The sequence below is a fragment of the Phyllobates terribilis genome, unplaced genomic scaffold (assembly GCF_046119375.1).
Source record: "Phyllobates terribilis strain yellow unplaced genomic scaffold, ASM4611937v1 Scaffold_5__5_contigs__length_657084704, whole genome shotgun sequence".
NCBI classification, from domain to species: Eukaryota; Metazoa; Chordata; class Amphibia; order Anura; family Dendrobatidae; genus Phyllobates; species Phyllobates terribilis.
In genome coordinates this window covers 106074674-106087068 of record NW_027362765.1, presented here as the reverse complement: position 1 = coordinate 106087068, position 12395 = coordinate 106074674, and positions in this window count along the sequence as shown.

The following is a 12395-nucleotide window of genomic DNA, read 5'->3' as shown; positions in this document are numbered from 1 at the left end:
CTGTTACCTTCTTGACCAAATTCCAGGATAATGGTGTCTTGTCAAGGGCGAAGATTTGAATGGATCTTTCTAAACTAACTATCCCTAACCCTAACTTCAGAACCAGTCCTGAATCAATAAAGTTAACAGCAGACCCACAGTCAATGAACGCCAATGTTGATAACACCTGGTTCTTGAAGGATAACACAGTATTAATCAGTACTTTAGTAGAGGAAGAAAAAGGTACCTGGGAGTCTGGGTGACCTCCTCAGGTGTCACCCAGACTCAGACGTTCTCCTGATGGTTTGGTAGCCTGAGGGCGAGTTGGGAAATTCTTGAGAAAATGTCCAGAGAGACCACAGTACAGACAGAGTCCGAGATCTTGTCTACGTCTTTTCTCCACACCGTGAAGACTGGCAACTCTAATCTCCAATGGCTTCGCCTCCGGTAAATGGACCTGCTCTGGAGAAATATAACGGGCAGCCTGCTGTTCATCACGTCTCTCACGGATTCTACGGTCCATTCGTATGGCCTGGGTCATGGCCTCTGACAGAGAACAAGGGACATCATGAATGACCAGGGCGTCCTTAAGGGTTTCAGAAAGGCCTTTGTGGAACTGGCATCTGAGAACTGCATGGTTCCACAGATCTGCAGTGGACCACTGCTGGAAGTCAGTACAGTAGTCCTCAGCTGTGCGACCCCCTTGTGCCAGATTCATGCGACCTGGATCCTGTCGGGTTCGTCGTATATCAGTCCTAAACTGTCAAAGAAGGCATCAACAGAAAACCGTTCTGGGGCTTATGGGAACAAGGAAAATGCACAGGTCTGAGGTCCCCCTCGCAGTAGGGACATGATTATTCCCACCCGCTGGAACTCCTCCCCTGACGATCGGGGGCGCAGGTTAAAAAATAACCTACAGCTCCCCTGAAGACCCTAAACTTGTCTTTTTCCCCAGAAAATTTATCAGGAAGGGCTATTACAGGTTCGGGAGATACCTACTGTACATCAGAGGGTACTGACGTCACAGCCACTGCTGTCAGTGAAGGGCTATGGTAGGTCTTCATTAAATTAGTTAGCAGCCCCTGCAACTGATATTGTGATGACTCAAGACTCTGGCATTCCTTAGCCAGAGTCTGAGTCATCTGTTTCAGATTCGCCACCTGGTCACAGAGCGTGTGAACAGTCTTCATACTGGCGAAAAACAAAAAACGTATGGGCCAGACGTAATGTGACGCTGAGTCACTTCTCATGAGCAAGCTGTGAGTGGGGATAGTCAAAGAGTCCAAAGTCAAAAGCCAGGAGGGGACGTCATAAACAGACGGAAGAGACAAGGGTATAGTCAGATAACGTTACGTAGGTCAGGATACCAGGAGAATAGTGGATCAGAGCAGAAGGGGTTAAACAGAAGGATAGTCAGAACAAGGTTCAAGGTCAGGCAACAGAAGATCAATACACAGAACACTAGGCACAGAGAAACAAACCTCACACAAGCTGAATGTACGTTTGGCAGAGGTCTGGGAGAAACAGCCCAGTTAAGTAGCCTGGCAGTCACTTGGAATAATGAACACCTGGACATAGCCAGTGCCTCCCAATCCCAGACTGGACAGCCGAGCTGTCAATCAACACACTGACAGCTTCAGCACGCCCCTGTACCAGATTGGGTGGCCGAATTGTCAAAGTCAGCAAAGTCAGTAACTGCATCCCAGACACACTGAGGGGTGGAACCGGCATGAATTTATATAGTGTGACCAAGTTAATAGTTTAAAAAAGAATAAAAATGGTAAAAAAAAAAACATTATAATCACCTTCTGATGGCCCGCGGTCTTCTGTCCGGTGCGTTCGGTCCTTTGTACAGATCGCGGTGGTATAAAAGGACCTTCCATGACGTCATTTAATCATATGACAGGTCACGCGATCGCCGACGTCAGCGGTCGCGTGACGTGTCACATGACTAAATGATGTCATGGAAGGTCCTTTTACACCATCGAGAGCTATCGGGGAGCCAGGACGCGCCATAGAGGAGACTGGGGGACATCGGAAGGTGAGTATAATGTATATTTTTTATTTTAAATTCTATTTTTAACAGGAACTATGGTACCCGGGTCTGGAGGAGAGTCTCCTCTTCTCCAGACCCTGGTACCATCCGTACCTTGAATTGCTTAATATCATGTAGTCATGCGGATATTAAGCGATACAATGGCGGCAATTACGCTGTGTGTCCGCAAAATTAATGGACATGCTGCGGATTTTTCCGCAATGATAATCTGCAGCGGATTATCATTGGGGACTATGGGGCACGTATTACCAAGCGTTTTTTAAGCGTTTTCGCTGTGGAAATTCCGCGGCAAAAACGCTGGAAAGACGCATAGTGGGCACGCAGCCTTAGTGTTTGATGCTGCGTATTTTAGCAAAAAAACGTAGCGTCTTACAGTTCCAGCACAGTGGATGGGATTTATAGAAATCTGATGCCCACTGTGTTTTTTTTACTCAGCGTAAACTGACCTGCAGTCCGAGTTACAAATCCGCAACATGTCAATTTCTTTTGTGGGTACGCTGAGTTTTATGTGCGGATTTTCCCCATAGACTTGCATTAGATGTGGAAAATTCGCAGGTAAAAAAATGCATGACTGCATCAATAAAGTCATAGATTCTAAGCTTGCGAGTAGGACCCTCACCCCTCTTGGTATCTGGTGAATTGTGTGTTATTCTGTTAAGACTTTTTTGTCTTTACAAGTCACTTCTGAAATGTAAAGTGCTGCCGAATATGTTGGCGCTATAAAAATAACAATTGTTATTAATACTATAAAGTTTTGTCAAAGCTAAAAATGGTGTATTTAATCCTTTCCCTGACAAGGTAAATTTTTATGCTTTCATTGTTTCCTATTGTTTCCTGTCCTTAAAGAGTCATTACTTTTTTTTTATTTTTGTATCTACATATATGATACTATTCATTTCACCATATAATGTACTGAAAATAGGGAAAAAAATTCCAAATGCAGTGAAATGGCGGAAAAAAAAATCACAATTAAGCCATTACTTTTGTTTGTTTCTTTAAACACCGGTTACTGTGTGGTAAACATGATGTGGCATAATTCTTCAGGTCATTACCATTAGGGCGATACCCAATATATACAATGTCTTGACAAAGTATTTATACCCTGTGAACTTTTCCACATTTTTTCATGTTACACCCACAAACTTAAAGATATTTCATTGGAATTTTTTGTGATGATATACCAACACAAAGTAGCAAGTATCTGTGAAGTGTAAATGAAATGATACATGGTTTTCTAAACATTTTAAAAATATAAATCTGAAAATTGTGGCGTGTATTTGTATTCAGCCCCCATAAGTCAATACTTTTTAGGACCACCTTTCATTGCAATTGCTGCTGCCAGGCTTTAGGGATATTTATCTATCAGCTTTGCACATCTAGATGTGACATTTGTGCCCATTCTTATTTGCACACTCACTCTTGCTCAGTGAGATTGGATGGAGAGTGTCTGTGAACAGCACTTTTCTTGCCACAGATTCTCAATGGGATTTAGATCTGGACTGTGACTGGGCCATTCACACACCTGAACATGCTTTGACCTAAACCATCCATTGTAGCTATGGTAGTATGTTTAGAGTTGTTGTCCTCCTGGAAAGTGAACCTACGCCCCAGTCTCAAGTCTTTTGCAGCTTCTAACAGGTTTTCCTCCATAATTGTATTTAGCTCCATCCATCTTCCCATAAACTCTGAACAGCTTCACTGATGCTGCCACCACCATATTTGATGGAGGGGATGGTGTTTTCACGGTGATGTGCCGTGTTAGCTTTCCGCGACACATAGTGTTTCGCATTTAGCCCAAAAAGTTCTACTTTGGTCTCATCTGACAAGACCACCTTCTTCCATATGCCATATGCAGGGGACACAGCTTGCATGTGGAAAAAGGTGCTCTGGTCAGATGAGACCTAAGAAGAACTTTTTGGGCTAAATGCATGTTTTGAGTATAAACTATATTTTATTTGCTTAGTGTAATTACATTTTTGAGGGAGCTGCAGTGACAGGAAAACAGCAATTCATCATCCAGCATAAGCAACGGTTATAATTTTGGTGCATCTTCAGACTGTCTACTCTAAGTGTAAAAGTTAGAAAAGTTTTATCTTTTTAAATCCCAGATGATAAATGTACAAGTTTTCTTGCAGAGTTTGCATAAATTATAGGAAATATCTCACTCCTCAGGTCAAGTCTGAGTCCGGACACCACTTTATTGTACAAGGGGAAATGTTTCTAATGACCAGTGGACAGACACTGTGTGGACTTAGCCAGACGAGGAGACAGACCGGCACTGAGGAATGATCCTTTCTGGAGCTCTTAGTTATGGGAAACTGCAGTAAATGATCTGAATATTGATGAAGTCTTCACTTATTAAGCAAGTAATGAGATTGTCTCACAGTTTAACTTGAACATTTACACGAATAATATAGACTGATGCATTTTTTATTACATTATCTGAAGTGTCTCTTAAAGGAAAAACAGTTCTTTTTTTTTTTTTTACACTTCTGGTAATGAAAATTATCAGAAGAGTAAACTTTTTCCATTTACATAAAGATGAAAATAAGTGGGGGTTTTTTTGCCTTTTTTTTTTTTTTCTTTTATCAGGGGGTGCAGCTGCTCTGCTCCTGAGTCACCATAATAAAGGTTGAGAGATCTCAATGGTTGATACCTTTTAATGGCTAACTGAAAAGATGGTAACAAATTGTAAGCTTTCAAGATTACTAGGGTCTCTTCATCAGGTTGGAATAACACAAAATCTGAGGAGTCACATATTTATGCATAACAGAACACAGGAATAATGCAATAGATGAGACAAGTGACGTGAAGCAGAACTATCATTATCTAAGAGGGATAAACAGTTGTGGCTGTAAATATTGGAACAGTTCATAGATAAGGCGTGTGAAAGTTTTATTGTCCTGTGTTTGAAGTCTGCTCCATGATTGTGATGCCCCCACATGGTCTGAGGAGCACATTCCTTAGTTGATATAGAAAGACATAAATCCATGTGACACATTCATTCTTGCACTGTGTGTCAAACATTGTCATAAGTTTGTACTCCCAGAATCTTCTGTCTTTTTGAGATTTGAAGTTACCTTTTAATACTAGTAATTTCATGTCCATGGTGCTGTAACCAGGGATAAAAAAATGTTTGGCCACAGGTAGATCTATTCTTTTTTCTTTTATTGTGTGGCGATGAGAAGTCATCCTTGTTCTAAGTTTTTGCCCTGTCTCCCCTACATACAGAACGCCCTAGTTGACCCCCGTCAATGTAACGGTAGTAGGCCAAAGGCCTGATGGGACATTGACAATATTTTAATCATCTGAACGGAGTCTGATCAACAGCTAAAGAAGTTCCATGAACACTTTAATCAATTTCATCCCACCATCAGTTTAACACTCAACTTCTCGTGTACTGAAATTTACTTTTTGGACCCCATCATTAAGCTACAGAACAATGAAATAGAGACATCCCTGTACCAGAAGCCAATCGACGTCCAACATACCATAAAAGGGACAGTTTTCATCCAAAACACAAAAAAAACTGTATTGACTACAGCCGAGCCATCAGATACAATCGGATATGTTCAAATCCTATGGATTGAAACAAATTTAGACAAACACCACTGTGTCAGCAAATTCAGATTCTGATTTGGCTATTATCCTAAGTCATATTGCAAGACTCAATAAAGGGTCGATTGTGACTTGTAGGATTGCAGCTTCCAATAGGTGACACTATAGAGTTCAAGTCCTCTTCATCTCTGAAGAGGCAATTTGCATATTAAATTTCTCTGAGGGGCATCGCACGGCAAATAAGCCTCCTTACCTTGGCATGCCAGAGCTGGTATGTCACTCTCCACAAGGAGAAACATTGCCCCTTAGACCTTAGTATCAAATCTCAAAGAGACAGAAGAGTCTGGGAGTACAAACTTATGACAACCTTTGACACACTCAGTGGAGGAATGAATGTATCACATGGATTTATGTCTTTCTATATCAACTAAGGAATGTGCTCCTCAGACCATGTGGGGGCATCATAATCATGGACCAGACCTCAATCACAGGACAATAAAACTTTCACACTGCTTATCTATGAACTGTTCCAATATTTACGGCCACAACTGTTTATCCCTCTCCAATAATAATAGTTCTGCTTCACGTCACTTGTCTCATCTATTGCATTATTCCTGTGTCCTAAATATGTGACTCCTCAGATTTTGTGTTATTCTAGCCTGAGGAAGAGACTCTAGTAGTGTCGAAAGCTTGCAATTTGTTACCATCATTTCAGTTAGCCATTAAAAGTAATCAACCACTGAGGACTCTCAAATCTTAATATTTTCCTATCTATTGCCTAACATGGTACAAAGATATATTTTTTCCTGCATAATAAGGGTGAATTTATACAAGGGATAAAATACGCAGCAAAAAAGGGCAAAATTACAGGCGAGGAGGGTTTGCTGCGGATTTGTTTTGTGTGGATACATTGGGGAAAATAAGTATTTGATACACTGCCGATTTTTCAAGTTTTCCCACCTGTGACGGATCCGCACCTCGTCACCCCGCCTGATATCAGTATTCTGTCAACAGGATCACATGGTAAGATCTCACCACTTGTACCAACGTGATGTTCTGCACCCCTCAGGAACACGTAAGATCAGCTTGGCACAGTTTTACACAGACACACCCTGTCCACAAGGGCCCAGAAAGGCACAGGGAGTGAGAAGAGGTGGCCCACTCAGTCACTGATGTGGCATCACACTTGCTCACACTCCTAATAGGCTAAGCGGCCCCTTTCACGAGCCCCAGTCAAACAGACCCTTGTCAGCCCGGTAGAACTGCCACCAGTTCCTGATCAATATAAGCCCGGTCCATTAACAGGATTATAGCGGGCCAGAAACCAGCCCCATTAGCATGGAAAGGCAAACAGAGAAACAGACGTGTGGATTCGTGGATCAAGATAAAATAGCAGCCGAAAGTTAAATTATATATTTAATCACCTTAAGGGCACGCTAGACAATATACTATATACACAAGGATTATACATATACAATTGCTTCTCGCTAAATTAGAATATCACTAAAAAGTCAATTTATTTCAGTTCTTCAATACAAAAAGTGAAACTAATATATTATATAGAGTCATTACAAACAGAGTGATCTCTTTCAACTGTTTCTGTTAATGTTGATGATTATGGCTTACAGCCAATGAAAACACAACAGTCATTATCTCAGTAAATTAGAATAATTAACAAAAAACACCTGCAAAGGTTTCCTAAGCATTTAAAAAGGTCCCTTAGTCTGTTTCAGTAGGCTCCACAATCATGGGAAAGACTGCTGACTTGACAGATGTCCAGAAGGCTGACAATGACACACTCCACAAGGAGGGTAAGTCACAAAAGGTCATTGCTAAAGAAGCTGGCTGTTCACAAAGTGCTGTATCCAAGCATATTAATGGAAAGTTGAGTAGAAGGAAAAAGTGTTGTAGAAAAAGGTGCACAAGCAACTGGGATAATCGCAGCCTTGAAAGGATTGTTAAGAAAAGGGGGAGATTCACAAGGAGTGGACTGCTGCTGGAGTCATTACTTCAAGAGCCACCACACACAGACGTATCCAGGACATGGGCTACAAGTGTCACATTCCTTGTGTCAAGCCACTCATGACCACATCTTACCTGGGCCAAGAAGAAAAAGACCTGGATTGTTGATTAGTGGTCCAAGGTGTTGTTTTCTAGTGAAAGTAAATTTTGCTTTTCACTTGGAAATCAAGGTCCCAGAGTCTGGAGGAAGAGTGTAGAGGCACACAATTCAAGCTGCTTGAGGTCTAGTGTGAAGTTTCCACAATCAGTGATGGTTTGGGGAGCCATGCCATCTGCTGGTGAAAGTCCACTGTGTTTTATCAAGACCAAAGTCAGCGCAGCTGTCTACCAGGAAATTTTAGAGCACTTCATGCTTCCCTCTGCCGACAAGCTTTTTGGAGATGGAAATTTCATTCTCCAGCAGGACTTGGCACCTGTCCACACTGCCAAAAGTACCAATACCTGGTTTAAAAACAACAGTATCACTGTGCTTGATTGGCCAGCAAACTAGCCTGACCTTAACCCCATAGAGAATCTATGGGGTACTGTCAAGAGGAAGCCAGACCCAACAATGTAGACGAGCTGAAGGCTGCTATCAAAGCAACCTGGGCTTCCATAACACCTCAGCAGTGCCACAGGCTGATCACCTCCATGCCACGCCGCATTGATGCAGTAATTGATGCAAAAAAGAGCCTCGACCAAGTATTGAATGCATTTACTGAACATACATTTCATTAGGCCAACATTTTGCATTTTAAAAACATTTCTCAAGCTGTTGTTATAAAGTATTCTAATTTACTGAGATAATAACATTTGTGTTTTCACTCGCTGTTGTCACGGACGTGGTTTGTGGAACCACTGTGCCACAGACCGCGGAGAGCCTGGAGGGGCGTGACTAAGCGAGCACCGGACTATTCACTAGAGCCTCTGATGGTGAGGTTAGACTTGGCACCCGATGAACGCCAGGTGCCACTCCAGGACAGACCAACGGACAAATAGCAGCTGGACCCAGTAAGACAGACTGGATGGTGCAGCAGGCTGGGTTTGTACCGAAGTGCAGAAGGCAGAGTTTGCATCAGAGTTCAGCAGGCAGAGTTTGCATCAGAGTGCAGCAGGCAGAGTTTGCACCAGAGTGCAGCAGGCAGGGTTTTACACCAGAGTGCAGCAGAAAGGGTTTTGCACCAGAGTGCAGCAGGCAGGGTTTTGCACCAGAGTGCAGCAGGCAGGGTTTTGCACCAGAGTGCAGCAGGCAGGGTTTTGCATCAGAGTGCAGCAAGGACTGGTACACAACCTTAACAACTTAGACTGCAGAACAGGAAGGTTGCTCAGGCACCTCCCCAGTTGGGAGGAAGCAATATATATGTAATGTCCCACAGCCATTGGCTGGGGACTTAATAGCAAGTGCATGTGCTGGCTCTTTCAGAGGGCGGGAGCGTGCCCTAGATAGCAGGCAGAACACGGGGAAGGGAAGCATCGACGGCAGCACGGGTGAGTGAAGTGACACACCGGAGACCCTGCCTGTCAGGGCAGTGATCCAGCGTGGTGCTAACAGTACCCCCCTCTACGCCCCCTACTCTTCAGGCCATCGAGGAAGTTTCGGAGTAGAATCGGAGTATGAATGTTCTCCTTAGGCTCCTAGGACCTCTCTTCTGGACCAAATCCCCTACAATCAATAAGGAAGAAAGTCTTGCCTCTCACCTTCTTCATGGCCAAGATGTTCTCCACCTCAAAAACATCATCCAAGGCGGATGGCGCAGATGTGGTACTAGGATCCTTGAAGAAGAGGCTCAGGATGACCAACTTCAGCAGAGATAGGTGGAAAGAATTCGGAATCCGTAATGAAGGAGGCAACTTCATTTTATAGGAGACCTCGTTGATCCTCTTCAGCACTTTGAAAGGACCGAAAAAATGAGGACGCAACTTGTAAGAGGGAGCCTTCAGCCGGACATACCTGGCCGAGAGCCATACCTTGTTACCAAGGAAGCACGGAGACTCAAGGCGCCTTTCTTCTGCATGTCTCTTCATTCAGCCAGAGGATGCTTCTAGAGTGGCTTTGGTGTCCTCCCACAACTTTACAAAATCCTTGGAGACGACATGTGCCACAGGAGAATCAGAAGGAACCATCACCGGGAGGGGAACGTCGGGTTGCCGACCAAATACAATGTAGAAAGGAGACTTCACCAACGTGATTGTTGTACGAGAACTCAGCCCAGGGAAGTAATTTCACCCAATCATTGTGGTGGGCATTGACGAAGTGTCGCAGGTAATTGCCCAGGACCTGGTTGACATGCTCCACTTGCCCATTGGACTGAGGGTGATAGAAGTCGAAGACGATATCCAGATGTTTACAGAGAACTCGCCAGAATCTGGAAGTGAACTGCGAACCTCGATTGGACACAATGTGATGAGGAAATCCGTGCAGGCGGAAAATATGTTTGATGAAGCAGACAGCCAGTTCAGGAGCAGACGGAAGAGCAGACAATGGGGTAAAACGCGCCATTCTGGTGAAGCAATCCACGACTACCCAGATGACGGTGCAACCCTCGGATACTGGCAAATCTGTATGAAGTCCATTGCTATGTGCTGCCATGGATCAGATCGCACGGGTAACTGCAGAAGGCAACAGGTAGGAAGTCGTCTGGGGACTTTATTGCGTGCACAAATCGGACAGGCAACCATGTAAGCATAGATCTCCCTCCTCATAGATGGCCACCAGTAGTGGCGAGAAATCAATTGTAGCGTCTTCCTTTGTCCCGCGTGACCAGCCAACTTGGATGAGCGGCCCCATGACAAAACTCACTCCTTCTCGGATTCAGACACAAGGGTTTTTCCTGGGGGAATTTGCGACAGGCTGACTGGAGCGACAGTAACCATCTTGGACGGTTCAATGATAAATTGAGAATCCTCCTCTTGGTCCGGGAACAGAAATGAGTGAGAGAGGGCATCAGCTCTGACATTCTGGACCTGAAATGTGTAGCGTCGGCGTCCCTGCCTCCTGCTAGGCAGGGACGCCGTTCCCCTCACCTCTCCGCTCCGTGCCCGGTGGCTTCCTCCCGCTCTGCTGGCAGCGCGCGCTGCTTCCCGGCCTCTGTGCTTAGGGCGCGCGCGCACGCGCGCTCCCCCTCTCTTAAAGGGGCCGCGCGCGCCGTCCTAAGGAGTCCCCGGCCAATGGCCGGAGGACCTCACCATATATAAGGCACCTCCTCCAAAATGGAGGTGCCCGAGCAATGTTGTTGCAAAGCCTTCACTCTGCTTCAGCCCTTAGGTCCCGTTACCAGATACCTGCCAGTTACCTGCCAGATCTCTGCTTGATACCTACCTGATTCCTGTCTATCTGCTTGCATTCCTGCGGTCCGACAGTCTGCCTTCCAACACCTGTCAGTCTGTCTATGGATCTGCCCGCCCGCTCACCTGGGAGCGCTCACCTGCTACCTGCCTGCTAGCCTACCTGGAGGCTCTGCCGTCACTTGCCGTGACCACCTGCCTGTCCAGAGACTCTTGCCCGCTCACCTGGGAGCGCTCACCTGCTACCTGCCTGCTAGCCTACCTGGAGGCTCTGCCGTCACTTGCCGTGACCACCTGCCTGTCCAGAGACTCTTGCCCGCTCACCTGGGAGCGCTCACCTGCTACCTGCCTGCTAGCCTACCTGGAGGCTCTGCCGTCACTTGCCGTGACCACCTGCCTGTCCAGAGACTCTGGCCTGCTCACCTGGGAGCGCTCACCTGCTACCTGCCTGCTAGCCTATCTAGAGACTCTTTCCCTGCTGTCACTTGCCGTGACCACCTGCCTGTCTAGAGACTCTTATCCTGCTGTCACTTGCCGTGACCACCTGCCTGTCTAGAGACTCTTACCCTGCTGTCACTTGCCGTGACCATCCGCCTGTCAAGAGACTGTCCCCGTCACTTGCCGTGACTACCTGCCCGCCTTCCCTGGGAGCCACCCGCTTCCTTACAAGAACTGCCCCTTTGTATAGTTGCTCTGAGGTTCCACCTCCCAGACCCGTTACAAAATGTAACAAAAAGTTAAAGCGGGCAAAAACTCTGCTTCAGCCCTCAGGTCCCGTTACCAGATACCTGCCAGTTACCTGCCAGATCTCTGCTTGATACCTACCTGATTACTGTCTATCTGCTTGCATTCCTGCGGTCCGACAGTCTGCCTTCCAACACCTGTCAGTCTGTCTATGGATCTGCCCGCCCGCTCACCTGGGAGCGCTCACCTGCTACCTGCCTGCTAGCCTACCTGGAGGCTCTGCCGTCACTTGCCATGACCACCTGCCTGTCCAGAGACTCTTGCCCGCTCACCTGGGAGCGCTCACCTGCTACCTGGCTGCTAGCCTATCTAGAGACTCTTTCCCTGCTGTCACTTGCCGTGACCACCTGCCTGTCTAGAGACTCTTATCCTGCTGTCACTTGCCGTGACCACCTGCCTGTCTAGAGACTCTTACCCTGCTGTCACTTGCCGTGACCATCCGCCTGTCAAGAGACTGTCCCCGTCACTTGCCGTGACTACCTGCCCGCCTTCCCTGGGAGCCACCCGCTTCCTTACAAGAACTGCCCCTTTGTACAGTTGCTCTGAGGTTCCACCTCCCAGACCCGTTACAAAATGTAACAAAAAGTTAAAGCGGGCAAAAACAAAGACCACCTGGCCTGGAGTGGATTAACTCTCTGGGCGGAATGGAGATACGCCAGGTTCTTATGGTCCGTGTAGATGACCACTGGATAGACTGTGCCCTCCAGCAGGTATCGTCACTCTTCCAAAGCCACCTTAATGGCAAGTAGCTCCCCGTCACTGATGGAGTAGT